The sequence below is a fragment of the Lagenorhynchus albirostris genome, chromosome 11, assembly GCF_949774975.1.
Source record: "Lagenorhynchus albirostris chromosome 11, mLagAlb1.1, whole genome shotgun sequence".
NCBI classification, from domain to species: Eukaryota; Metazoa; Chordata; class Mammalia; order Artiodactyla; family Delphinidae; genus Lagenorhynchus; species Lagenorhynchus albirostris.
This window is the reverse complement of record NC_083105.1, coordinates 19,577,402-19,596,366: the sequence shown is the minus strand read 5'-3', so window position 1 is coordinate 19,596,366 and position 18,965 is coordinate 19,577,402. Positions and strand designations below refer to the sequence as shown.

Below are 18,965 nucleotides of genomic sequence, written 5' to 3'. Positions count from 1 at the left end.
GGCGCTTTGACCTTTGTCTTGCTTCCTTTTGAAGTCTTCTAAATTTTTCTGCTGGTGCTCTCACGCTAGGTTGTGGGAAATGAGCTCACTGCTTCCCTCACAAAGCAACACAATGCCACCTTTAGCTGTGGCTTTATGGAACCTCAGAGCCCAATGTGGTGTCTGACTCAGTGCCTGGCACATAGCAGGCACTCAACGGATGTTTGTTGACCTGAGTTGAGATGAAGTCAGCAGAGCTGTGCTGAATTACTATCAGGGAAACCTTAGGCAAGTCATTTCCATTTTCTAAGCTCATTCTTTTCTCCTAAAAAATTACAGACAAGAACCAGACAGCTCTGATGTTCCTTTCCACTCAGAGATATATTTTGGCATCTCTTTTTCCAAAAATCCCAGAAATCTGGACCTAGGAGTGACTCTGAAGGTCAGTTAGCCCAACCCACAGCTTGTTCAAGGCAGAGCCAGACTATTCAAAGAAGTAGAGATTTGGCAGCTTTCTGGTTTGTGTAATAGTGAAAGTCAGCCAAGAAGAATAATTCAGATTAAAAATCATTTGAGGGCCAGAATTATTCTCTTTTGCTCAATATCCATCAAGTTAATGAGAAATAGTTAAGTCTCTGCTTTGGTTTTCTTCTTTGTTTTCTACTAATGTATAACTTACACACAGCAAAATGCACATATCTTTTTTTTTAAACATCTTTATTGGAGTATAATTGCTTTACAATGTTGCATTAATTTCTGCTGTACAACAAAATGAATCAGCTATACATATACATATGTCCCCATATCCCCTCCCTCTTGCACCTCCCTCCCACCCTCCCTATCCACCACTCTAGGTGGTCACAAAGCACTGAGCTGATCTCCCTGAAAATGCACATATCTTAAATGTACAGTTTAATGAATTTTTTCATTTGTAGCCATCCATGCAATTACCTCCCACATCAAGACATAGAACATTTCAACACCCAGAGAAGGTCCCTCACGGCCTCTTCCAGTCACTATCCTCTCCCAAGGAATAGAGATTTAATTTCTACCACCATAGGTTGGTTTTGCCTAGTTTTGAGCTAGATGTGAATGGAATCACACAGTATATAGCTTATTATGTCTGACTTTTTCACTTAACATTATATCTGAGATTTATCCATGTTGTTTCATATGTCAGTAGATGGTTTTTATTTTTAATTACTATATGTGAATTATATGAGTATATCACACTGTATGACTACAACAACTTAAGAATTCATCAGGATCAAGATGGAGGAATAGAAGAACGTGTGCTCACTCCCTCTTGCGAGAGCACCGGAATCACAGCTAACTGCTGAACAATCATCGACAGGAAGACACTGGAACTCACCAAAAAATATACCCCACATCCAAAGACAAAGGAGAAGCCACAATGAGACGGTAGGAGGGGCACAATCACAGTAAAATCAAATCCCATAACTGCTGGGTGGGTGACTCACAGACTGGAGAACACATATACCACAGAAGTCCACCCACTGGAGTGAAGGTTCTGAGCTCCACGTCAGGCTTCCCAACCTGGGGGGTCCGGAAACAGGAGGAGGAATTCCTAGAGAATCAGACTTTGAAGGCTAGCGGGCTTTGATTGCAGGACTTCGACAGGACTGGGGGAAATGGAGACTCCACTCTTGGAGGGCACACACAAAGTAGTGTGTAATTGGGACCCAGGGGAAGGAGCAGTGACCCCCATAGGAGACTGAACCAGACCTACCTGCTAGTGCTGGAGGGCCTTCTGCAGAGGTGGGGGTGGCTGTGGCTTACCATGAGGACAAGAACACTGGCAGCAGAAGTTCTGGGAAGTATTCCTTGGTGTGAGCCCTCCCAGAGTCCTCCATTAGCGGACCACCAAAGAGCCAGGTAGGCTCCAGTGTTGGGTTGCCTCAGGCCAAACAACCAACAGGGAGGGAACCCAGCCCCACCCATCAGCAGACAAGCAGATTAAAGTTTTACTGAGCTCTGCCCACCAGAGCAACAGCCAGCTCTACCCACCACCAGTCCCTCCCATCAGGAAACTTGCACAAGCCTCTTAGATAGCCTGATCCACCAGAAGGCAGACGGCAGAAGCAAGAAGAACTACAATCCTGCAGCCTGTGGAACAAAAACCACATTCACATAGAGATAGACAAGATGAAAAGGCAGAGAGCTATGCACCAGATGACAGAACAAGATAAAACCCCAGAAAAACAACTAAGTGAAGTGGAGATAGGAGACCTTCCAGAAAAAGAATTCAGAATAATGACAGTGAAGATGATTCAGGACCTCAGAAAAAGAATGGAGGCAAAGATTGAGAAGATGCAAGAAATGTTTAACAAAGACCTAGAGGAATTAAAGAACAAACACCTAGAAGAATTAAAGAACAAAAAAACAGAGATGAACAACACAATAACTGAAATGAAAACTACACTAGAAGGAATCAATAGCAGAATAACTGAGGCAGAAGAACAGATAAGTGATCTGGAAGACAGAATGGTGGAATTCACTGCCACAGAGCAGAATAAAGAAAAAAGAATGAAAAGGAATGAAGACAGTGTAAGAGACCTCTAGGACAACATTAAATGCAGCAAGGTTCGCATTAGGGGTCCCAGAAGGAGAAGACAGAGAGAAAGGACCTGAAAAAATATTTGAAGAGGTTATAATCGAAAAATTCCCTAACACGGGAAAGGAAATAGCCACCTGAATCCAGGAAGCAAAAAGAGTCCCAGGCAGGATAAACCCAAGGAGAAACATGCCATGACACATAGTAATCAAACTGACAAAAATTAAAGGCAAAGAAAATTTATTGAAAGCAACAAGGGAAAAACAACAAATAATATGCAAGGGAACTCCCATAAGGTTAACAGCTGATTTCTCAGCAGAAACTCTACAAGCCAGAAGGGAGTAGCATGATATATTTAAAGTGATGGAAGGAAGAACCAAAACCAAGATTACTCTACCCGGCAAGGATCTCATTCAGATTCGATGGAGAAATCAAAAGCTTTACAGACAAGCAAAAGCTAAGAGAATTCAGCACCAACCAAACCAGCTCTACAACAAATGCTAAAGGATCTTCTCTAAGTGGGAAACACAAGAGAAGAAAAGGACCTACAAAAACAAACCCATAACAATTAAGAAAATGGTAATAGGAACACACATATCAATAATTACCTTAAACGTGAATGGATTAAATGCTCCAACCAAAAGACACAGGCTCGCTGAATGGATACAAAAACAAGACCCATCTATATGCTGTCTACAAGAGACCCACTTCAGACCTAGGGACACATACAGACTGAAAGTGAGGGGATGGAAAAAGATATTCCATGCAAATGGAAATCAAAAGAAAGCTGGAGTAGCAATACTCATATCAGATAAAACAGACTTTAAAATAAAGAATGTTACAAGAAAAAAGGAAGGACACTACATAATGATCAAGGAATCAATCCAAGAAGAAGATATAACAATTATAAATATATACTCACCCAACATAGGAGCACCTCAATACATAAGGCAACTGCTAACAGCTATAAAAGAGGAAATCTACAGTAACACAATAATAGTGGGGGACTTTAACACCTCACTTACACCAATGGACAGATCATCCAGACAGAAAATTAATACGGAAACACAAGCTTTAAATGACAAAATAGACCAGATAGATTTAATTGATATTTATAGGACATCCCATCCAAAAACAGCAGATTACACTTTCTTCTCATGTGCACATGGACATTCTCCAGGATAGATCACATCTTGGGTCACAAATCAAGCCTCAGTAAATTTAAGAAAACAAATTATATCAAGCATCTTTTCTGACCACAGCACTATGAGATTAGAAATGAATTACAGGGAAAAAACCGTAAAAAACACAAACACATGGAGGCTAAACAATACATTACTAAATAACCAAGAGATCACTGATGAAATGAAAGAGGAAATCAAAAGCTATCTAGAGACAAATTACAATGAAAACACGATGATCCAAAACCTATGGGATGCAGCAAAAGCAGTTCTAAGAGGGAAGTTTATAGCAATACAAGCCTACCTCAGGAAACAAGAAAAATCTCAAATAAACAATCTAACCTTACACCTAAAGGAACTAGAGAAAGAAGAACAAACAAAACCCAAAGTTACTAGAAATAAAGAAGTCATAAAGATCAGATAAGAAATAAATGAAATAGAAACAAAAATATCAATAGCAAAGATTAATAAATTAAAAGCTGGTCTTTGAGAAGATAAAAAAAAGTGATAAACCATTAGCCAGACTCATCAAGAAAAAGAGGGAGAGGACTCAAATCAATAAAATTAGAAATGAAAAAGGAGAAGTTACAACAGACACCACAGAAACACAAAGCGTCCTAAGAGACTACTACAAACAACTCTATGCCAATAAAATGGACAACCTGGAAGAAATGGACAAATTCTTAGAAAAGTATAACCATCCAAGACTGAACCAGGAAGAAATAGAAAATATGAACAGACTAATCACAAGTAATGAAATGGAAACTGTGATTAAAAATCTTCCAACAAACAAAAGTCCAGGACCAGATGGCTTCACAGGTAAATTCTATCAAACATTTAGAGAAGAGCTAACATCCATCCTTCTCAAACTCTTCCAAAAAATTGCAGAGGAAGGAACACTTCCAAACTCGTTCTATGAGGCCACCATCACCCTGATACCAAAACCAGGGAAAGATACTACAAAAAAAGAAAATTACCAATATCATTGATGAATATAGATGCAAAAATCCTCAACAAAATATTAGCAAACAAAATCCAACAACACATTAAAGGATCATACACCATGATCAAGTGGGATTTATCCCAGGGATGCAAGGATTCTTCAATATACGCAAATCAATCAAGGTGATACACCATATTAAACTGAAGACAAAATCCCATATGATCATCTCAATAGATGCAGAAAAAGCTTTTGACAAAATTCAACACCTATTTATGATAAAAACTCTCCAGAGGAGCTTGGGAGCCGCGGAGGAGAGCACAGCAACAGGGGTGCGGAGGGCAAAGCGGACAGATTCCAGCGCAGAGGATCGGGCCGACCGGCACTCACCAGCCGAGAGGCTTGTCTGCTCGCCCGCCGGGGCGGGCGGGACTGGGAGCTGAGGCTCCGGCTTTTGTCGGAGCGCCGGGAGAGGACTGAGGTTGGCGGCGTGAACACAGCCTGCAGGGCGTTGGTGCGCCGCGGCTGGCCGGGAGAGAGTCCGGGGAGGGGTCTGGACCTGCCGAAGAGGCAAGAGACTTTTACGTCCCTCTTTGTTTCCTGGTGCACAAGGGGAGGGGATTAAGAACGCTGCTTGAGAGAGCTCCAGGGACGGGCGCGAGACGCGGCTAAGAGTGCGGAGCCCAGAGACGGACATGGGACGCTAAGGCCGCTGCTGCCGCCGCCAGGAGGCCTGTGTGCGAACACAGGTCACTAGCCACACGCCCTTCCGGGGAGCCTGTGCAGCCCGCCACTGCCAGGGTCCCGGGATCCAGGGACGGCTCCCCCGGGAGAGCGCACGGCGCGCCTCAGGCTGTAGCGTCACGCCGGCCTCTGCCGCTGCAGGCCCGCCCCGCACTCCGTGACCCTCCCTCCCCCCCGGCCTGGGTGAGCCAGAGCCTCCGAATCAGCGGCTCCTTTAACCCCGTCCTGTCTGAGCAAAGAACAGACGCCCTCCGGCGAGCTACATGCACAGGCGGGGCCAAATCCAAAGCTGAGCCCCTGGGAACTGTGAGAACAAAGAAGAGAAAGGGAAATCTCTCCCAGCAGCCTCAGAAGCAGCGGATTAAAGCTCCACAATCAACTTGATATACCCTGCATCTGTGGAATACCTGAATAGACAACGAATCATCCCAAATTAAGGAGCCCTGTGGATGAAAGGCTCTTGGTGCTGCAGCCAGGAGTCAGTGCTGTGCCTCTGAGGTGGGAGAGCCAACTTCAGGACACTGGTCCACAAGAGGCCTCCCAGCTGCACATAATATCAAACAGCAAAAATCTCCGAGAGATCTCCATCTCAACGCCAGCACCCAGCTTCACTCAACGACCAGCAAGCTACAGTGCTGGACATCCTATGCCAAACAACTAGCAAGACAGGAACACAACCCCACCCATTAGCAGAGAGGCTGCCCAAAATCATAATAAGTCTACAGACACCCCAAAACACACCACCAGACGTGGACCTGCCCACCAGAAAGACAAGATCCAGCCTCATCCACCAGAACACAGGCACTAGTACCCTCCACCAGGAAGCCTACACAACCCACTGAACCAACCTTAGCCACTGGGGACAGACACAAAAAACAACAGGAACTACGAACCTTCAGCCTGCAAAAAAAAAAAAGGAGACCCCAAACACAGTAAGATAAGCAAAATGAAAAGACAGAAAAACACACAGCAGATGAAGGAGCAAGATAAAAACCCACCAGACCTAACAAATGAAGAGGAAATAGGCAGTCTACCTGAAAAAGAATTCAGAATAATGATAGTAAGGTTGATCCGAAATCTTGGAGATAGAATGGACAATAGAATGGACAAATTGCAAGAATCAGTTAACAAGGACCTAGAAGAACGAAAGATGAAACAAGCAACGATGAACAACACAATAAATGAAATTAAAAGTACTCTAGATGGGATCAATAGCAGAATAACTGAGGCAGAAGAACGGATAAGTGACCTGGAAGATAAAATAGTGGAAATAACTACTGCAGAGCAGAATAAAGAAAAAAGAATGAAAAGAACTGAGAACAGTCTCAGAGACCTCTGGGACAACATTAAACGCACCAACATTCGAATTATAGGGGTTCCAGAAGAAGAAGAGAAAAAGAAAGGGACTGAGAAAATATTTGAAGAGATTATAGTTGAAAACTTCCCTAATATGGGAAAGGAAATAGTTAATCAAGTCCAGGAAGCACAGAGAGTCCCATACAGGATAAATCCAAGGAGAAATACGCCAAGACACATATTAATCAAACTGTCAAAAATTAAATACAAAGAAAACATATTAAAAGCAGCAAGGGAAAAACAACAAATAACACACAAGGGAATCCCCATAAGGTTAACAGCTGATCTTTCAGCAGAAACTCTGCAAGCCAGAAGGGAGTGGCAGGACATATTGAAAGTGTTGAAGGAGAAAAACCTGCAACCAAAATTACTCTACCCAGCAAGGATCTCATTCAGATTTGATGGAGAAATTAAAACCTTTACAGACAAGCAAAAGCTGAGAGAGTTCAGCACCAACAAACCAGCTCTACAACAAATGCTAAAGGAACTTCTCTAGGCAAGAAACACAAAAGAAGGAAAGGACCTACAGTAACGAACCCAAAACAATTAAGAAAATGGGAATAGGAACACACATATCGATAATTACCTTAAATGTAAATGGACTAAATGCTCCCACCAAAAGACACAGATTGGCTGAATGGATACAAAAACAAGACCCATATATTTGCTGTCTACAAGAGACCCACTTCAGACCTAGAGACACATACAGACTGAAAGTAAGGGGATGGAAAAAGGTATTTCATGCAAATGGAAACCAAAAGAAAGCTGGAGTAGCAATTCTCATATCAGACAAAATAGACTTTAAAACAAAGACTATTAGAAGAGACAAAGAAGGACACTACATAATGATCAAGGGATCGATCCAAGAGGAAGATATAACAATTGTAAATATTTATGCACCCAACATAGGTGCACCTCAATACATAAGGCAAATACTGACAACCATAAAAGAAGAAATCAACAGTAACACATTCATAGTAGGGGACTTTAACACCCCACTTTCACCAATGGACAGATCATCCAAAATGAAAATAAATAAGGAAACACAAGCTTTAAATGATACATTAAACGAGATGGAGTTAATTGATATTTATAGGACATTCCATCCAAAAACAACAGAATACACATTTTTCTCAAGTGCTCATGGAACATTCTCCAGGATAGATCATATCTTGGGTCACAAATCAAGCCTTGGTAAATTTAAGAAAATTGAAATTGTATCAAGTATCTTTTCTGACCACAACGCCATGAGACAAGATATCAATTACAGGAAAAGATCTGTAAAAAATACAAACACATGGAGGCTAAGCAATACACTACTTAATAATGAAGTGATCACTGAAGAAATCAAAGAGGAAATCAAAAAATACCTAGAAACAAATGACAATGGAGACACAACGACCCAAAACCTGTGGGATGCAGCAAAAGCAGTTCTAAGGGGGAAGTTTATAGCAATACAAGCCCACCTTAAGAAGCAGGAAACATCTCGAATAAACAACCTAACCTTGCACCTCAAGCAATTAGAGAAAGAAGAACAAAAAAACCCCAAAGCTAGCAGAAGGAAAGAAATCATAAAAATCAGATCAGAAATAAATGAAAAAGAAATGAAGGAAACAATAGCAAAGATCAATAAAACTAAAAGCTGGTTCTTTGAGAAGATAAACAAAATAGATAAACCACTAGCCAGACTCATCAAGAAAAAAAGGGAGAAGACTCAAATCAATAGAATTAGAAATGAAAAAGGAGAGGTAACAACTGACGCTGCAGAAATAAAAGAGATCATGAGAGATTACTACAAGCAACTCTATGCCAATAAAATGGACAATCTGGAAGAAATGGACAAATTCTTAGAAATGCACAACCTGCCAAGACTGAATCAGGAAGAAATAGAAAATATGAACAGACCAATCACAAGCACTGAAATTGAAACTGTGATTAAAAATCTTCCAACAAAGAAAAGCCCAGGACCAGATGGCTTCACAGGCGAATTCTATCAAACATTTAGAGAAGAGCTAACACCTATCCTTCTCAAACTCTTCCAAAATATAGCAGAGGGAGGACCACTCCCTAACTCCTTCTACGAGGCCACCATCACCTTGATACCAAAACCAGACAAGGATGTCACAAAGAAAGAAAACTACAGGCCAATATCACTGATGAACATAGATGCAAAAATCCTCAACAAAATACTAGCAAACAGAATCCAACAGCACATTAAAAGGATCATACACCATGATCAAGTGGGGTTTATTCCAGGAATGCAAGGATTCTTCAATATACGCAAATCTATCAATGTGATAAACCATATTAACAAACTGAAGGAGAAAAACCATATGATCATCTCAATAGATGCAGAGAAAGCTTTTGACAAAATTCAACACCCATTTATGATAAAAACCCTGCAGAAAGTAGGCATAGAGGGAACTTTCCTCAACATAATAAAGGCCATATATGACAAGCCCACAGCAAACATCATCCTCAATGGTGAAAAACTGAAAGCATTTCCACTAAGATCAGGAACAAGAGAAGGTTGCCCACTCTCACCACTCTTATTCAACATAGTTTTGGAAGTTTTAGCCACAGCAATCAGAGAAGAAAAGGAAATAAAAGGAATCCAAATCGGAAAAGAAGAAGTAAAGCTGTCACTGTTTGCAGATGACATGATCCTATACATAGAGAACCCTAAAGATGCTACCAGAAAACTACTAGAGCTAATCAATGAATTTGGTAAAGTGGCAGGATACAAAATTAATGCACAGAAATCTCTGGCATTCCTATATACTAATGATGAAAAATCTGAAAGTGAAATCAAGAAAACACTCCCATTTACCATTGCAACAAAAAGAATAAAATATCTAGGAATAAACCTACCTAAGGAGACAAAAGACCTGTATGCAGAAAATTATAAGACACTGATGAAAGAAATTAAAGATGATACAAATAGATGGAGAGATATACCATGTTCTTGGATTGGAAGAATCAACATTGTGAAAATGACTCTACTACCGAAAGCAATCTATAGATTCAATGCAATCCCTATCAAACTACCACTGGCATTTTTCACAGAACTAGAACAAAAAATTTTGCAATTTGTATGGAAACACAAAAGACCCCAAATAGCCAAAGCAATCTTGAGAACGAAAGAAGGAACTGGAGGAATCAGGCTCCCAGACTTCAGACTATACTACAAAGCTACAGTTATCAAGACGGTATGGTACTGGCACAAAAACAGAAAGATAGATCAATGGAACAGGATAGAAAGCCCAGAGATAAACCCACGCACATATGGACACCTTATCTTTGACAAAGGAGGCAGAAATGTACAGTGGAGAAAGGACAGCCTATTCAATAAGTGGTGCTGGGAAAACTGGACAGCTACATGTAAAAGTATGAAATTAGATCACTCCCTAACACCATACACAAAAATAAGCTCAAAATGGATTAAAGACCTAAATGTAAGGCCAGAAACTATCAAACTCTTAGAGGAAAACATAGGCAGAACACTCTATGACATAAATCACAGCAAGGTCCTTTTTGACCCACCTCCTAGAGAAATGGAAATAAAAACAAGAGTAAACAAATGGGACCTAATGAAACTTAAAAGCTTTTGCGCAGCAAAGGAAACCATAAAGAAGACCAAAAGACAACCCTCAGAATGGGAGAAAATATTTGCAAATGAAGCAACTGACAAAGGATTGATCTCCAAAATTTATAAGCAGCTCATGCAGCTTAGTAAAAAACAAACAAACAACCCAATCCAAAAATGGGCAGAAGACCTAAATAGACATTTCTCCAAAGAAGATATACAGACTGCCAACAAACACATGAAAGAATGCTCAACATCACTAATCACGAGAGAAATGCAAATCAAAACTACAATGAGATATCATCTCACACCAGTCAGAATGGCCATCATCAAAAAATCTAGAAACAATAAATGCTGGAGAGGGTGTGGAGAAAAGGGAACCCTCTTACACTGTTGGTGGGAATGTAAATTGATACAGCCACTGTGGAGAACAGTATGGAGGTTCCTTAAAAAACTACAAATAGAACTACCATATGACCCAGCAATCCCACTACTGGGCATATACGCATAGAAAAGCATAATTCAAAAAGATACATGCACCCCAACATTCATTGCAGCACTATTTACAATATCCAGGTCATGGAAGCTATAAGATGAAAGAAATTAAAGATGATACAAACAGATGGAGAGATATACCATGTCCTTGGATTGGAAGAATCAATATTGTATAAATGACTGTACTACCCAAAGTAATCTACAGATTCAATGCAATCTCTATCAAATTACCAATGGCATTTTTTACAAAACTAGAACAAAAAATCTTAAAATTTGTATGGAGACACAAAAGACCCTGCATAGCCAAAGTAGTCTTGAGGGAAAAAAACAGAGCTGGAGGAATCAAACTCCCTGACTTGAGACTATACTACAAAGCTACAGTAACCAAGACAGTATGGTACTGGCACAAAAACAGAAATATAGATCAATGGAATAGGATAGAAAGGCCAGAGATAAAGCCACGCACCTATAGTCAACTAATCTGTGACAAAGGAGGCAAGGATATACAATGGAGAAAAGACAGTCTCTTCAATAAGTGGTGCTGGGAAAACTGGGCAGCTACATGTAAAAGAATGAAATTAGAACACTCCCTAACACCATACACAAAAGTAAACTCAAAATGGATTAGAGACCTAAATGCAAGACCGGACACTATAAAACTCTTACAGAAAAACATAGGAAGAATACTCTTTGACATATATCACAGCAAGATCTTTTTTGATCCACCTGCTAGAGTAATGAAAATTAAAACAAAAATAAACAAATGGGACCTAATGAAGCTTAAAAGCTTTTGCAGAGGAAACTACAAACAAGACGAAAAGACAATCCTCAGAATGGGAGAAAATATTTGCAAACGAAACAACGGACAAAAGATTAACCTCCAAAATATATAAACAGCTCATGCAGCTCAATATTAAAAAAACAAACAACCGAATCCAAAAATGTGCAGAAGACCTAAATAGACTTTTCTCCAAAGAAGACATACAGATGGCCAAGAAGCCCATGAAAAGCTGCTCAACATCACTAATTATTAGAGAAATGCAAATCAAAACTACAATGAGGTATCACCTCACACCAGTTAGAATGGGCATCATCAGAAAATCTACAAACAACAAATGGTGGAGAGGGTGTGGAGAAAAGGGAATGCTCTTGCACTGTTGGTGGGGGTGTAAATTGATACAGCCACTATGGAGAACAGTATGGAGGTTACCTAAAAAACTAAAAATAGAATTACCATATGACCCAGCAATCCCACTACTGGGCATATACGCATAGAAAAGCATAATTCAAAAAGATACATGCACCCCAACATTCATTGCAGCACTATTTACAATATCCAGGTCATGGAAGCAACCTAAATGCCCATCGACAGACGAATGGATAAAGAAGATGTGGTACATATATACAATGGAATATACTCAGCCATAAAACGGAACGAAATTGGGTTATTTGTAGAGACATGGTTGGACCTAGAGACTCTCATACAGAGTGAAGTAAGTCAGAAAGAGAAAAACAAATATTGTATATTAGCGCATATATGTGGAACCTAGAAAAATGGTACAGATGAACGGTTTGCAGGTCAGAAATAGAGACACAGATGTAGAGAACAAATATTTGGACACCAAGGGGGGAAAGTGCCGGGGGTGGGGGGGTGGGATGAATTGGGAGATTGGGATTGACATGTATACACTAATATGTATAAAATGGATAACTAATAAGAACCTGCTGTGTAAAAAAATAAATAAAATTTTTTAAAAAAAGGAATTCACCAATGTAGAATATTAGCTACAGCCCAGGAGAAAAGGTGAGAAGACTTGGGTTCTAATCTTATTTTTTACCACTAAGTAGCTATGTGAAAACTTCACTCTGGGACAGTTTTCCTTATCTGTGGATGAAGAAGTTGGACTAAAGCAATTTTTCTAACTGTAAAGTTCAACCAATAGTGTGCTAATCACAGACTCAATAAGCAATTGGAAGAGAGTAACAATCCTATATGTGACAAAGAACTCATATCTGGAATGTATAAGGGACTCCTATAAATCATTAAGCAAATTTGATATACACTCAGTTAAGAACAGGAAATATGCTTTGTGTGTGTGTGTGTGTGTGTGTGTGTGTTACTGTTGTTACAATGGAGAAGAAATTTGTTGAGTGGGAAACCTTGGGGTGCTATGACTATGTAAAAAATATATTTAGACACTCAAACATTTGGTCATCTACATGTTGCAGAGGGTGATTTTTCAAAAAAAGTATCTTTTTGTATTGTTTTCTATATGGGAGTCACCATGTTTAATTTTATGAATGCATGAAATGCACATGAAGGCTTCATGAACTGTAAAGCTTTCTGCAAATGAAAGGCATTATTATTATTCCAGATACAATATGAATGCAGCTGACATCAATCCCATTCTTCCCAGTTGCAGGTGTAACGACCAACACGGGTATTTTCCTTTGTTCCTTTGCCATGGCCATGGGAGAATGTCTGAACCCAACACACAAATAACAGCTGCGATTTTAATTGAGAGTTTTGAGTGGATAAGCAAGGTGTACACTGAATGCATAGCAACAGATAGATTTTCACTTGGGCAGCCACATTATTATTTCCTCAGACTTTGAAAAGGGAAAGTTTTAACAGACCTCTTGGAAGTGACCCTTGTTTTTCCCCCCAACCTGTTCACAGTTACTGTCACAGAATGCGTCATCTCTCTCCCACACACACAGTGGGAAAACAACTTTGCCATCCAGAGCAAAGACAGTGTTTTGCTGTGTCAGGGATACAAGAGTCTGCATATGGTTCATTGTCCTTTTCCCAATTAGGCTCCCTCCCTAAGCACTGGAGTTTCCTGCCCAGAGAGCCTGCCGGGGATCCTTATCATTTCAGCAGAAATAAGTCAGCATGAGAGGCCACGGCAAGCCAGAATTTTGCCAGAATGCTTGTGGTCTTTGCCTTGCCCTTTTTTAAGATTTTGTAACTCTGGTCTTGCCTTAGCAGGGTGAGAAACTGTCCCAACAACATAATCAACCTAGATTGGTCAACCAAAGGGAATTTGCTTGTTCATTCACATTTGATGCCTGTATTTTCTTGGACCAGGATATCCCCATGGCTCTGCCACTTGACTCGGGTAACCGACTATTGGTATTCCCTTTCCAGTATTATGCATAAATGTATTTCAGACTTTGTATTTTCCCATTAACATTTCCTCTGCGATAGACTTAGCAGCTCTGTAGTAACACACACACGCGCGCGCACACACACACACACACACACACACACACGAACACCCCTAATCTAAACTAAAAATAGAACTACCATATGACCCAGCAATCCCACTACTGAGCATATACCCTGAGAAAACCATAATTCAAAAAGAGTCAGGTACCACAATGTTCATTGCAGCTCTATTAACAATAGCCAGGGCATGGAAGCAACCTAAGTGTCCATCGACAGATGAATGGATGAAGAAGATGTGCACATACATACAATGGAATATTACTCAGCCGTAAAAAGGAACGGAATTGAGTTATTTGTATTGAGGTGGATGGACTCAGAGTCTGTCATACAGAGTGAAGTAAGTCAGAAAGAGAAAAACAAATACCGTATGCTAACACATATATATGGATTCTAAAAAAAAACCCAAAAAGGTTCTGAAGAACCTAGGGGCAGAACAGGAATAAAGACACAGATGTAGAGAATGGACTTGAGGACACGGAGAGGGGGAAGGGTAAGCTAGGACAAAGTGAGAGAGTGGCATGGCCATATATACACTACCAAATGTAAAATAGATAGCTAGTGGGAAGCAGCCACATAGCACAGGGAGATAAGCTTGGTGCTTTGTGACCACCTAGAGGGGTGGGATAAGGAGGGTGGGAGAGAGACACAAGAGGGAGGAGATATGGAGATATATGTCTATGTATGGCTGATTTACTTTGTTATAAAGCAGAAACTAACACACCACTGTAGAGCAATTATACTCCAATAAAGATGTTAATAAAATAAAATAAAATACTATAGTTGTAGAGTGAAAAGGGTTTCAGAGTCCCGAAAACCTGGGTTTGAATCCTGGATTTATCACTATACCTGGATGATAAGCCTCAGCTGCCTTGTCTGTGACATGGGGATAAAAATACCTTCCTTGCTCCCAGGATTCTTGTGAAGTCAAAAGAGGCAATGCATGGACACCTTCCCAGAGAGGTCTTGTCCACAATAATTGCCTCATAAACAGTGGGTGAAATGATTGTTACGTAGTTGGTGCAACTGAGACAGTCACCGAGTGCAGAGAAGTGGCCAGCCCAAGTTTTGCAGTAAATTAATGACAGACTCAGGACAAAAGCTAAGGCCCAGAGCTCTTTTCCACTCTGGAGCAAAGGGAGCCATGTCCAAGAATTGCTTCTGCAGGTTTGGGGAGGAGACAAAACAAAACAAAAGAACAAAATGAAATGAAATACAGCACTTCAATGAGGTGAACTCTTAAGCTTTGGTGATTTCTTTTTTTAAAAAAATAAATTTATTTATTTATTTTTTGCTCCATTGGATCTTCGTTCTGCGCACAGGCTCTCTCTAGTTGCAGCGAGTGGGAGCCATTCTTCGTTGTGGTGCGTGGGCTTCTCATTGCAGTGGCTTCTCTTGTTGCAGAGCACAGGCTCTAGGCGCGTGGGTTCAGTAGTTGTGGCTCGCGGGCTCTAGAGTGCAGGCTCAGTAGTTGTGGCACACAGGCTTAGTTGCTCCATGGCATGTGGGACCTTCCTGGACCAGGGCTCGAACCCATGTCCCCGGCATGGGCAATCAGATTCTTAACCACTGTGCCACCAGGAAAGTCCCAAGCTTTGGTGATTTCTTAAACTTAGTTGACTGGCTTGAAAGAAAGGTTTTTGGTTTTGTTTTTGAAATAAAATCTCTCTTTATGTTTCAGTATTTCTTCCCTGTTCAGCCAGAGGCATCTGTATTGATTTGAGGAGAGTTAGGATTGTTAGCTCAGGAAAGCAAAAAGGAAGGAACCAATAAAATAGGTTCTTGCAGCCTACAATAGAAGCATGGATTCCAATGCCAGAACTTTTGATTTGAAGAGCCAGGTTTTGAGAGAGGAGAGAGCCCTTGAGAATGCAAAAGGAAGGTTCTTAAGGAAGCAGGCTACAGAATCTATGACATAAAATTAGGTGACAAAGAGAATAGGGAGGGCTTCCCTGGTGGCTCAGTGGTTAAGAATCCGCCTGCCAATGCAGGGGACACGAGTTCGAGCCCTGGTCCGAGAAGATCCCATATGCCGCAGAGCAACTAAGCCTGTGAGCCACAACTACTGAGCCTGTGCTCTAGAGCCCGTGAGCCACAACTACTGAAGCCCGTGTGCCACAACTACTGAAGCCCACGCGCCTAGAGCCGGTGCTCCGCAACAAGAGAAGCCACCGCAATGAGAAGCCCCTGCACCACAACAAAGAGTAGCCCCCGCTCATGGCAACTAGAGAAAGCCTGCATGCAGCAACAAAGACCCAATGCAGCCAAAAATAAATAAATAAAATTAATAAATTAAAAAAAAAAGAGAATAGGGAAAGAACCAGGTTACTGAGCCCCCTTTCTGGGCTAGCAGGTGGTGGTCATCTCATTAGAAGAGGGAGAGGTGAAGTGGGAGGCTGAGGGTTGGGATGAGCAGGCCAGGCCTGAGGGGACCGGGTGAAAGGGAGCTGATGAGCATAGAGGGATGGGGTGCCCTGCAGACTATGCACTGCTATTTAGAGGAGGGACATGTTGGCTGTTTCTTTCAGCCTTTTCTTTTCAGGACCTTCTGTAAACAGCTGCCTGCATGTTATCCATGGATTGTCATCAGAAGTGATACCCCACAATGTCCCAAGATTTTGCTAAACTCCATAGGAGCTACCTATTTGGATATTTCTCTTTTTAATGGCCAAGGACACTAGTAAATGCCATGAAACACAGACACAGTCCCCAGAAGATGGATGGAAAAGTAGAGGGAAAGCCCCTAGCACTCATACCGAACCATTTTTGTTACTTAGGTTTAATTTCAATTTTGAGGAATTAATAGAGCATAGTTATTAGGATTGTAGTCTCTTGAGTCGGGCTGCCTGCTTTATATCCTGGTTCTATCCCTCGATTAGCTGGGAAACTGAAGAAGTTTATGAAACTCTTGGCTTCCTCATCTGCCAGAGGGCATAATCACAGTATCTGCCACATAGGTTTTCAGTGAGTAAATGAATTAACACACATGGAAGACTTGGTTAGAACAATGCCCGATACATAGTGGAGTTCAATAATTGTCACTTATGGTTGCTCTTACTGTCCATGTTTAGCTTAGCGTGTGTGTGTGTTATAGAGCTGAGAAGCTCTAATAGTTTTTTACAATAACCAAGAGAGAACTTACATCTTCACTCTCTCAGCTTTCTGGGGTTGTTCACTTGAGTTTTCTATTCATTCACTTCAATATGCTTTCCAAGAAATATTTATTAAGCCCCTTCTATATGCCCATCAGGCACTATGCAAGGTACTGAGGATAAAATGACATATCAAACAGACATATCCCCGTCCTCCTGTAGTTTGCCACCCCAGCTGTTCTCTTTCAATAACCCCTTTCCCTTCAACTGATCTGGGGGCCAGGGCCAATCTCCTGAGTGCATTTCCTAGTGCTGGCAATCTGGGGTCCTGCAACAGGCCATAAAATGCATGGTATATGGGTTTAATACTGTCAGGGGAAATTTTCAGTTAATCCCTTAGACTGTGGGTACACTCAGGATTCAAAGACCAGACCAAAACGGCACGAAGAGAAACAAAGAACTGGTAATTATCTGGTGAATTTGGGTCATGTGGAAAGCCAAACCAAATTACTTTAGCCAAGGAAAAAATGATTTTTTTCTCTTTGCATGGATTAGTAGTTTGGGTAAGATTTTGCTGGGGTCTCCCTTCCCCTTTTTGCTTTATTCCATCAGGTAGTTCCTAGAAACCAACATATTGTGGGAAAGCCACAAAGACAAGGATTTTGAGGGAAATGGCCACCATCCATTCATGGGGAATTATTTGGGGAGCCTTGGTTTGTTTGTTTTTTTTAAAGAAGATGTTGGGGGGTATGAGTTTATTAATTAATTAATTTATTTTTGCTGTGTTGGGCCTTTGTTTCTGTGCGAGGGCTTTCTCTAGTTGTGGCAAGCGGAGGCCACTCTTCATCACGGTGCACGGGCCTCTCACTATCGCGGCCTCTCTTGTTGCGGAGCACAGGTTCCAGACGCACAGGCTCAGTAGTTGTGGCTCACGGGCCTAGTTGCTCCGCAGCATGTGGGATCCTCCCAGACCAGGGCCCGAACCCATGTCCCCTGCATTAGCAGGCAGATTCTCAACCACTGCGCCACCAGGGAAGCCCTAGGGAGCCCTGATTTTATTTCTAGTACACATGTGGAATATAGAAGCAGGGTTCTAGGTCATACTAAGTTCTAAGTTGGCAGTACTATCATAAATACAATCAACTCTTAGGTGCTCTAATTTTGAACTAAATCTGACAGCTTCTCTTAATTTTTGAAACAAGTGTTTTGAGTTAGATGCTCTCTTATGTCTATATTAGTTCCAAATTATATTATATTATGAATTTGTATTTCTAAGGCAAAAACAAATAAAGAGTACATGTTTTAATGTTTACATTTTAAGTCATTTTTTATCCTTTTAATAGAAGATATCAATGTAATTCCCATCCAGGAAATGGTAATGGAAATTGCCTACTTCAATGTGTAATCTATAAAATCTCGTTAAGTAGTGTAAAGAGAATTTGTCATTTTGTCACCTAACTGACCTTTTACAACGCTGCGGCCCACAGTGAAGTGATACCCTCCCAACTCGGATGAAATGCCCACATATTTTACTGCATTCTCACCAAGAAAAGCCTTCAGCCAAAATTTTAGCTAGTCCAAGTCAATTTTTAAGCAAAGTACATAACCAGAAATTGGCACAAACATTTGTGTATCATCCTTTCCATATTCAAAAGCTGTCTGAGACTCATTTGATTAAGCATAAAAATAACTCTGTGAATGTCATTAGAAAGGCTGATGAACATTCCATGTCTGGTCCCTTGAATTTGTATTCTGGAGACATATTATTAAGTCACCGCTAAATAGTTT

The 18,965-nt window shown here is 40.9% G+C and overlaps 1 protein-coding gene across 1 annotated transcript in view; it reads right to left on the bottom strand.

Annotated features, from left to right (window-relative positions):
• Positions 1 to 18,965, bottom strand: part of IGF1 (insulin like growth factor 1) — a 151,597-nt gene that overhangs the window by 42,342 nt on the left and 90,290 nt on the right. The gene's annotated exons all lie outside the window — the stretch shown is intronic.